Below are 8,690 nucleotides of genomic sequence, written 5' to 3'. Positions count from 1 at the left end.
GAAGTGACTTAGTAGTAGTAATAGAGAAACATAACAACAAGTGAAACAAAATTGGGCACAGCAGTCATTGTTTTTACACAGTAGAACAGTTTTTAAAACAAGTTTAACCATGGAGTACTTTTTGAAAATAATATATTGATAAAATACTTTAAATGTATTAATACAGCCTTAAAATATAGCAGAGAAATGGTTTTACATATTGCCAGTAGAAATGACCAAATTTTTATTAACCTAGTATGCAGTAAAAACTAATAGTACAACTATAGGTTGACATTGTAATATAAAATACACAGTGCACAGTAGCAACCATTAGATGACTTACTTGTAATAACATAATGGTTTGTTGGACAGTATTACCTGTAGAGTAAGACACAGTCCTGAAACACATTGGAACATCAGATGATCTCCCTTCTGACTTCTGGCATTCATGACTGGGCACACCTTTTCTTCAAAGCAGGTTGTTGTATAATAATGATATGTACATATGTTAGGTTTTTGTCATATATATGTATTTTTTTTTAATTTTAGAAGAGAATATACCGTAGGATAGTTTGTTTGTTTATTATATGTTAATTCATGAAACATCATGAAAGTTTCATGACTGCAGTTGTGAAACGCTGCTATGGAGTGAATCCCTTTACTCTGTTGTAATAAGATTCCTTTTTCCTTTTGATCCAGAAATTATCTATGTTTATAGAAGTAATGTAGTATATTTCTACTGCCTAGCAAAGTAGTACATAGGTGATTATATCATAAAATGGAAGTAATAAAAAGTCTTTGTTTACTTTTCCATTTGAGCCACACAACTGGGCTTCCCAGGTGGTGCTAGAGGTAAAGAACCCGCCTCCCAGTGCAGGAGACATAAGAGACGCAAGTTCCATCCCTGGAGGAAGGCATGGTAACCCACTTCAGTATTCTTGCCTGGAGAATCCCATGGACAGAGGAGCCTGGTGGGCTATGGTCCACAAGGTCGCAAGAAGTCGGATAGGGCTGAAGCGGCTTAACATGCATCTAAACGACATACTGTTAATACAAAACTGAAAGATAGAGATGACTTAGGCAGTGCCTAAGTGGCAAGGCCAAAGTGTTCTGTAAGTAAGTGATTTAGGTAAGATTCATAAAATATTTTCATAGAAAGTAAATAATGTATGCATAGTAAAAGACTAAAGTTGATAGGAACAAATTTTTTCTGGCTGAAATGCTTTAGGTTTACTTCCTAATTCATTACCATTTTGATTTAAGAAACAGCTTGGATTATTTTCTAATGTAGATATGGTACTTAACCTTGCCAGCTTCCAGGAAAAAAGATATTCTGATTGATTTTTTACAGACTTAACTCAGTCCAACCAGAAACAGTGTCTAGTCTTCCTTGCACAATATAGATGTATACATTGTATATAGCAAAATGTCTTACAGCAAAATGTTACATTTGTATGTATATTTGAAAATCTCTGATTAATATACAGCTGTCTTTGGTTACTTTTACTGAAATCTACATTTTAGCTGTCAGTTTTATCTTTTTTTTTAAATCTTGATTTAATCTTTTATAAGAGCTGCTAATAATTTTTAAGCTTTTCCGTTTTCTTTTCTCTGTCTTCCTTGTTTTGGTAACTGATGGCTATAAAAATTAACCAGGAGTGAGATACAGTTCCAGAGTCGTATAGCTAACTGCATATTTAAATTGATAGTGTCTCTAGGTGCTGAGTCACCTGTTTTTGTGTAAGTTTTTGTTATTGCTCCACTTGGGCAATTTTAGTGACCAAAACTTAATGTGGATAAAGCTACTTAACCAAAGCATTCACAGCGGAGGAAGGAAGAGGGTAGGATGAATATTAATGTGTTTAGAATGGAATTCTTCATTGCAGGTTTGGAATTGAAATGAACATTCTTAGTCATCTTTATTCCTAGAATCCAGTTCTTTCAAGTGTCACCAAACTGAGGTGGTGAAATAGTCCTAGGGTTTTTAGGAAATAGGAAGATTAGGTAATAGAGTGTTTTGCTTCCATGGTGCCAGGGAGTGGCTGACCAAGGGACAAGCCAGTCAGGGTTCTCAGCATTCCCTATATTTGTGTAGTAAAGGTAGATCTGAGGGTTACTGTTCGTATTTTACTTCTGAATGCTTGCTGATTTAAGAAGAGTCTCTTACTCTAAAATTCTTGGTATTTGGAACTTTAAGTTAACAAATTTAAAAGTAAAGACTTGCATTATAAACTGTACCTCCAATTTGAGAAATGTTTGTGTTAAATGTAGAGTTGAAAGCAGTCCATAGTGCGGGGAAACCCTGCAGACCAAGTCTAGCATACATTGTAAATACCAGTTTTAAACAAAAGACAAGAAAAAGGCTGATTGCTGGAGTGTTAAGTGAAAGAAATCTTTAGAAACAACAAAGGACAGAGAAAGAGAAGTCACTCAGGGAGATCCTTGAGCCAAGAAAGCTTTTTAAAATAAGATTAAATTGTTTTGAAATTAAGTGGCCCACTAACTACCATCTGAAAGCCTTTGTCACAAAATTTCTTCAGCTTCTGCTAGTGGGAGATTGTCTACATTCTGCCATAATGCAGGGCCAGCAAATAATAGGATTTTCTTACAGCTAACCTTGGTCTTTGCAAAGGGAGAAAGTAATACCTCATTAACCTGGAATTTGTGGTACACACGTGGTTAATGTTTACCTTTTCACTATATAAAAGAGAAAAAATACTAGGCAAATAATTAGTGCAAATAAAGTTTGATCTTACAAAGCATCTTAGCAGTAGCTATTTATATAAAAAGTTATTCTAAATAAGACCCTTTGTAGGTAGAACTTTTTATCATAGTGTATATATGTAGTATGTAAAATTAGTAAAGCTTCATTTATTTAGAAATACCTAATTTTTACCTGAATGAGAAGAAATGGTCTTCTCATCCAAAGTAGAGATTTTATTATGTCAGTATAAATATTTCTCCCCATTTAGTCCAAAATATTTTTGAAGTTGTGTTGAGTATTTAACAACAGTAAAGACTGCTGTGTAGGTTTTAGGCAACATGACCTGGAATCCATAGTTCTTATTTCCACTGTTTAGAAAGGTCTTTGACCTTCACTGTTCCTGTATTAAGCACTATGGTCTGTGTAACATTAATCTGATGAATTTAATAGCATCCAATTTTGTATCTTATTATAGTCATGATCTTTTTAAAGGTAGCAGTGCCTTCAGTTGTGCTCAGAAAGTGTGTGCCTTAAATCTCCCTTTCTAGAGCCAAAGTTCGGGGAACTATGCCATTAAGTTGTATGCGACAGTCTTGTGACTGCTTGCTTTTGAGTGAAGGGCTTTTGATCCTGAAGGGCTTCTTCCCCTAAAACCAGGCCTAATACCTATGAGTTTAGGGTTTCTGGAGATGGAATCCTAATCAGGCATACTATCACAGAAGGATTAGGGTCCCTGAAATAAAATCAGTGAAAAGGTATATTCTCTTTTTATATTACTTTATAAAGAAAATACATCTGCTACCAATTCCTAGCCAGTGCATATTAATAGCATCATATAAAGATATTATTAGTGTATTTTGTGCTTTCTTTATAATACCAGGTTAAAGGGGGAGTATGTTTTAATATTTTTATATGTAGATATCCGTGTTCTTTTTCTGTCTCTTCTTGGTTCATATTTGCTAAGAATTGATGTAGAAAATAACAGTTCACTAACAACAAACATGACACATTATCAGACATTCACAGGGTAATATTGATTTGGGTGCTACTAGACTTTTAACTAGAACTTGTTTATCAGTCTCAGTTTATTGTAAGAGACAGTACTCAATCTACTTAATATTAAATTTGTTAGTATAATAAAGGTTATATACCATTATACCAGAAAGCCATGGTTGGAGAGACTATCCTCATTTACCAGAAATTACTTTCTTCCTTTGGCTGTGAATAAATCGGGTAAAACTATTGTATTTTCAATTCCAGTTACAGGAAGAAACCAGGGATAAGATTAACATCACTATTGGTGGTTCAACAGAAACATTACTAAATTGATTAGTTCTGTCTGCAACTAGTGTTTTAAGAGAATTCTTTCACTAACTTAAATGATTGGCATTGATATGTTATTGAAAAGGAGTTTTAACCTCAACAGTCACTTTACAACAGTCATGGAAAGACTTTTGTGTCTGTAATTGGTATCTGTTGCATTTCTGAGCCCACTTGGTATTCCTGAGAAACAAAAATATAATGGGAGAAATATTTTATATAACCAGTATTTTAACTTTTTATAAAGTTTGAGGTTTAAGTATCAACAAAGGATATTGAAAATAAATGTACTTTTACTTTAGTTAAATTACATCTTATTATGAGTTCTTAATTTTCTGTATTTGAAATCTTGTGAATTAATATATCTATAGGTATATAGATGTTTAAAACAGTAGTAACAGTGTAACTAAGCAATGTAACTCAGTAATTACATTTTATTTTCAAAACAAGTTACAGTTTATTGCATCAGATTTATATATTACCTGTAATGGTAAATGCTCTAATCAGAATATTGAAGCTAATTCAATTCTATACCTCCTTTCCCTTTACCCAGGACATGTAAAAGAATGTAATCTAACATTAACCCTCTGTGAATTTTGCCTTATCAAACATTGTGCCTTATTTTATTAAAAGTGTTTTGTTGGAATCTAATTCTGTATTCTGGAAAAGTAAAAATCTTTTAATTGACAAGCATTTACTTAAAAATCGTATACCGTTGGTTTTTGCCTGATTACTTGCTGTGCCATTGCCCATCTATTCATTGAATTTTTTCAATCCATGAATAATACATTAAGCATATATAAGCATTTATATTCTCTGTGCCAGATGCAAAGGATGAAAGATGAACTAGACCAGATCCTTTCTTCCTCCTTCCACAGTCTTAACCGACTTACACATGCATACTCTGAAATGAAATTGGTGAGGTCATTTTGCTAGTGGAAAGTCAGTTATTTCTTGCATTTAGTCCAGAACCAAGCAATCCTAATGCAAAGTAGTATAGTATTAACTGAGCACATTGATATTACAGTACTTATTCATTGCCATTATTTTGCTTGACTCTAGAACAACTGACATATTTCTGGAATTTGGAAGAATATCATGATTGGTTGTGAGTTATGGTAAACAAAGTGGGTAGGAAAGACACACACTTTGCAAAACAGCCATTGTTTAAAATTCGCTGAAATGCAAAAGGCTTAGAGCACTTTACCTGGTTGGTATATAAGACGACTTAGTCTTCTAAGATAAAAATGGGCTTAGAAATTTGAGGGCACAAGAGAAAAAATGTCAGTTTAACTGATCTTTCCTGAGGGTAAAACTCCCTAACCTGCCCAGTTGAGGATATTCTCTTTAGAGCAGGTGTTAAAAGAAGAATGTCTTAATGGCTCATCTAATTCTGTTGTGCCACAGAGAGAGCCTGAACATTCCAGAGGCTGTCTGAGATTTGGATGTGTCCCATCTGAACAGCAGGTATCAAAATCTTAGAGGTCTGAAATTGACTCGCTTTTTTGAAAGATGAAAAAGTTTTAGTCCAGAGAGACTTGCCCAAGACTTCACATGACTGAATCTTAAATCTAAGCCTCTGGATTCCCAGGTCAGTGCTGTCTTCACTACAGTATGCTACCTTCTTTAATTAATATGTACTCTGTTGTGTGACAAAATAAGATTTTGCACTGTCACTTCAGAATTTTGCATTTTTACTGGTAGGATAAATACTTGGGTGGCTCGTTACGTTTACAAAGCACATTCAGAAGTCTGCCTTGTTTAATCTTCATGACACTGAGGTAGGACTAGGTTTGGTGAAGTTTGTTGGTGTGGGTTTGTCATACCCTTTTCCTTCTCTGTGTCTGAAATCAAGAAATTGACGTAGATTTGAGAAAGGGATATTTAGCTTTATCAAATCAGAATTTAATTTCTACTCTCCTTAACGAGTATAACAAACCAAACTCAGATTCCCCTGCATGGGTCCTGTACCCTTAGATAACATTTCCTGAGACTGACTTAACAACACAGATCTGAAGGAGGTAAAATGCTGCCCAATTAGGAAAAGCTGTAAAAAGATTTCTGGGCAGCTGTTCTTAACCCTGGTTGCACTTTAAAACCACCATGAAAGTGAAAGAAGTCCCTCGGTAGTGTCCAACTCTTTGTGACCCATGGACTATACAGTACCACCGTGGGAGCTTTCAAAATACACAGAGGTACGGGGCCTTATCACCAGACTAATTGAAACCTGATCTCTAGAGGTGGAGTCTGGGCATCAATAGTTATAGAAGCTCTTCTCCGTGACTCAGTTACACGGCAAGAGTGCTTACTCTTTTGTGAAAGTCCCTTTGTGGTAATGAGATCAGTGAACTAGGATTTTTACAGATGAAGAAATGGGAGAGAGTGATGAAGTGACTTGCCCAGATTCTCTTAAGATATCTTAATTGTGACAGAGCTGCAGCTAGAATCCATTTATCTATTGGAAAAAAAATGTTTTAATTGAATGCCTACTTAGACCAAGCAATGATTACTAATCCAATGTTCTTTGCTTTTCCCTGTCCGTTACCTCTTTTCTGAACTGAAAGCATTTTGTGGTTGTAAGATGATATATTCAAGTGGATTGGCCAGATTGAAGCCAGCCTCAACTAACAATATCTGCTGAATGATGGAATACAAAAGCAGCCAAACAGATCAGTGTGACCAGAAACCTTCATAAAAGGATGACTTGATCAGATGTTTCAAGTTAAAAGTCACAAAGCAAGAGATAGCCTTTCCATAGGTAAGGAAAACCTCGCTGAGTCATGAACGGCTGCTTTTGACCACAAGTAAACAAATGGCTGGGGCTTTCCAGGTGGTGCTAGTGGTAAAGAATCTGCCTGTGAAGTCAAGAGATATGAGAGACTCGGGTTCAATCCCTGCGTCGGAAAGATTCCCTGGAGAAGGGAATGGCAATCTACTGCAGTATTCCTGCCTGGGAAATCCCATGGACAGAGGAGCCTGGTGGGCTACAGTCCATGGGGTCCCAAAGGGTCCGACATGACTGAAGCAACTTAGCATGCACACAAATAAGTGGCTAATATCCTTAGCAGCAGGGATGAAGTTGACAATACCAAGAAAGTTTTTTTAAGTAAGATTTTTAAAATGTAGCTATCTGCCTACATAAAAACACTATAGATCATCCATAAATATAAACTCTCTTGCTAGGAAACAGTAAGAAATGTTCAAGTCAACTACACGCTTTATTTATAAACACTATGCATAATTTCTACCCTTAGTTTCTTTTAGATCTAGCTATGATATTACATGATTATTTTATTACTTAAATCTGAAAAATAATGCAATCTTAGAACATCTAGTTATTTGGAAGATTTAGGGAAGAGTAAACTTGCTCATGATGCCATGGAAACGCAAAGAAAACTATTCTTAAAATGTTACTGTGGGTATTTTCTGTAAATAAAGACTGGATTTAATGTTGCTTTGGGTTTTTTTTTTAAAGCTGAACTAAATAAAGATTTGTGAAATAAGTTTAACTTCTTGGAAATTAAACTTATGTTACAGCTAGAAAGCTAGTTTTTGAAATTCGTCATCACTTGTAATTTTAAACTGTAAGCTCAACAGTGATCTCTGAGGTTCTTCCTAACTTTGAGTCTACAATTATCTGTGTTCAAAACTTCTATTTTTGTAGCTCTCAAATATTTGTAAGTTCTTGCATCCCTTACCACACCCTTTTTAGTCACCTCTATTTAGGTCTTTTAATCTTTCCTCTTAAACCAGTGTGCATGCAGCCAGCGGCAGTGTTAGTGGAGTAATGAGGACTTTGCCCCTGACACTGCAATTAAAATTCTACCCTTTATATCACTTCTGAGGGTTTGTTGTAGTGGATGCCGAGTCAGTAGGCAGCTTTGAAACAATCATTTTTATTTCTGCTGAGGGCAGCATCTCATAAAAGAAAGGCATGTGTGTAAATGACCAGTGGATAAAAATGAATCAGATGGTTGCTAGATCCCTATGACTTAAGCTCTGACATGACTGTAATTACATTTTTAACTGTGGCCTGCTATATGAATTTCTCTGTGGTTCTAAGTGATCGCAGAATCAAAGATTTGACAGAGTTTGAGAAGTCTTCATCAGACCACCTTACGCAGAAGACAGCTCAACCATCAGGGTAAGAACCTACCCTGTTTTTAAATACCTTAGAGAAAATTTTACCTATATAGCAATTCTAAAGTTTAACAATAGTCACTGGAGGAAGTATTTCCTAAGGTTCTTGTGATCTGTGCTAGCCAGATTGATAGGAAAGCATCTGTCAGACTGGGGGAGGGGAGGGAAGAGTGGCTTTATTCCTTTGCTAGGCAAAAGGGAAACACTGTAGGCTAGTGCCTCAAGAACTGCGCTCCCCTCCCTGGTAAACAGGGAAAGGTTAGTCAGGGGTGTGTGATGAGGATCAAGGCAGTGACAGTCTTACATTCTTCTTTGTTCTGCATTTTCAAAAAAGTGGGGTTACTGACGAGATTAGGGTGCCTGCAGGGTCTCAAGTGGTCGTCTCCTAATTTTGAGCTTCTCAGTCCTTTAATCTTGCCTCAAGTGGTTTTGTGCCTGTGCCTTCCTTGATTAGCAATTGTTGGAATCTGCTCTTTGAACTCAGGGAAGGTCAGGGAGGCTGGAGTCCTGCTTTCTTACAGTGCTGGAGGCTAGAAGTCCAAGATCA

Source organism: Capricornis sumatraensis, chromosome 1 (assembly GCF_032405125.1).
Source record: "Capricornis sumatraensis isolate serow.1 chromosome 1, serow.2, whole genome shotgun sequence".
Lineage (NCBI taxonomy): Eukaryota > Metazoa > Chordata > Mammalia > Artiodactyla > Bovidae > Capricornis > Capricornis sumatraensis.
This window is presented reverse-complemented; position numbering follows the sequence as displayed.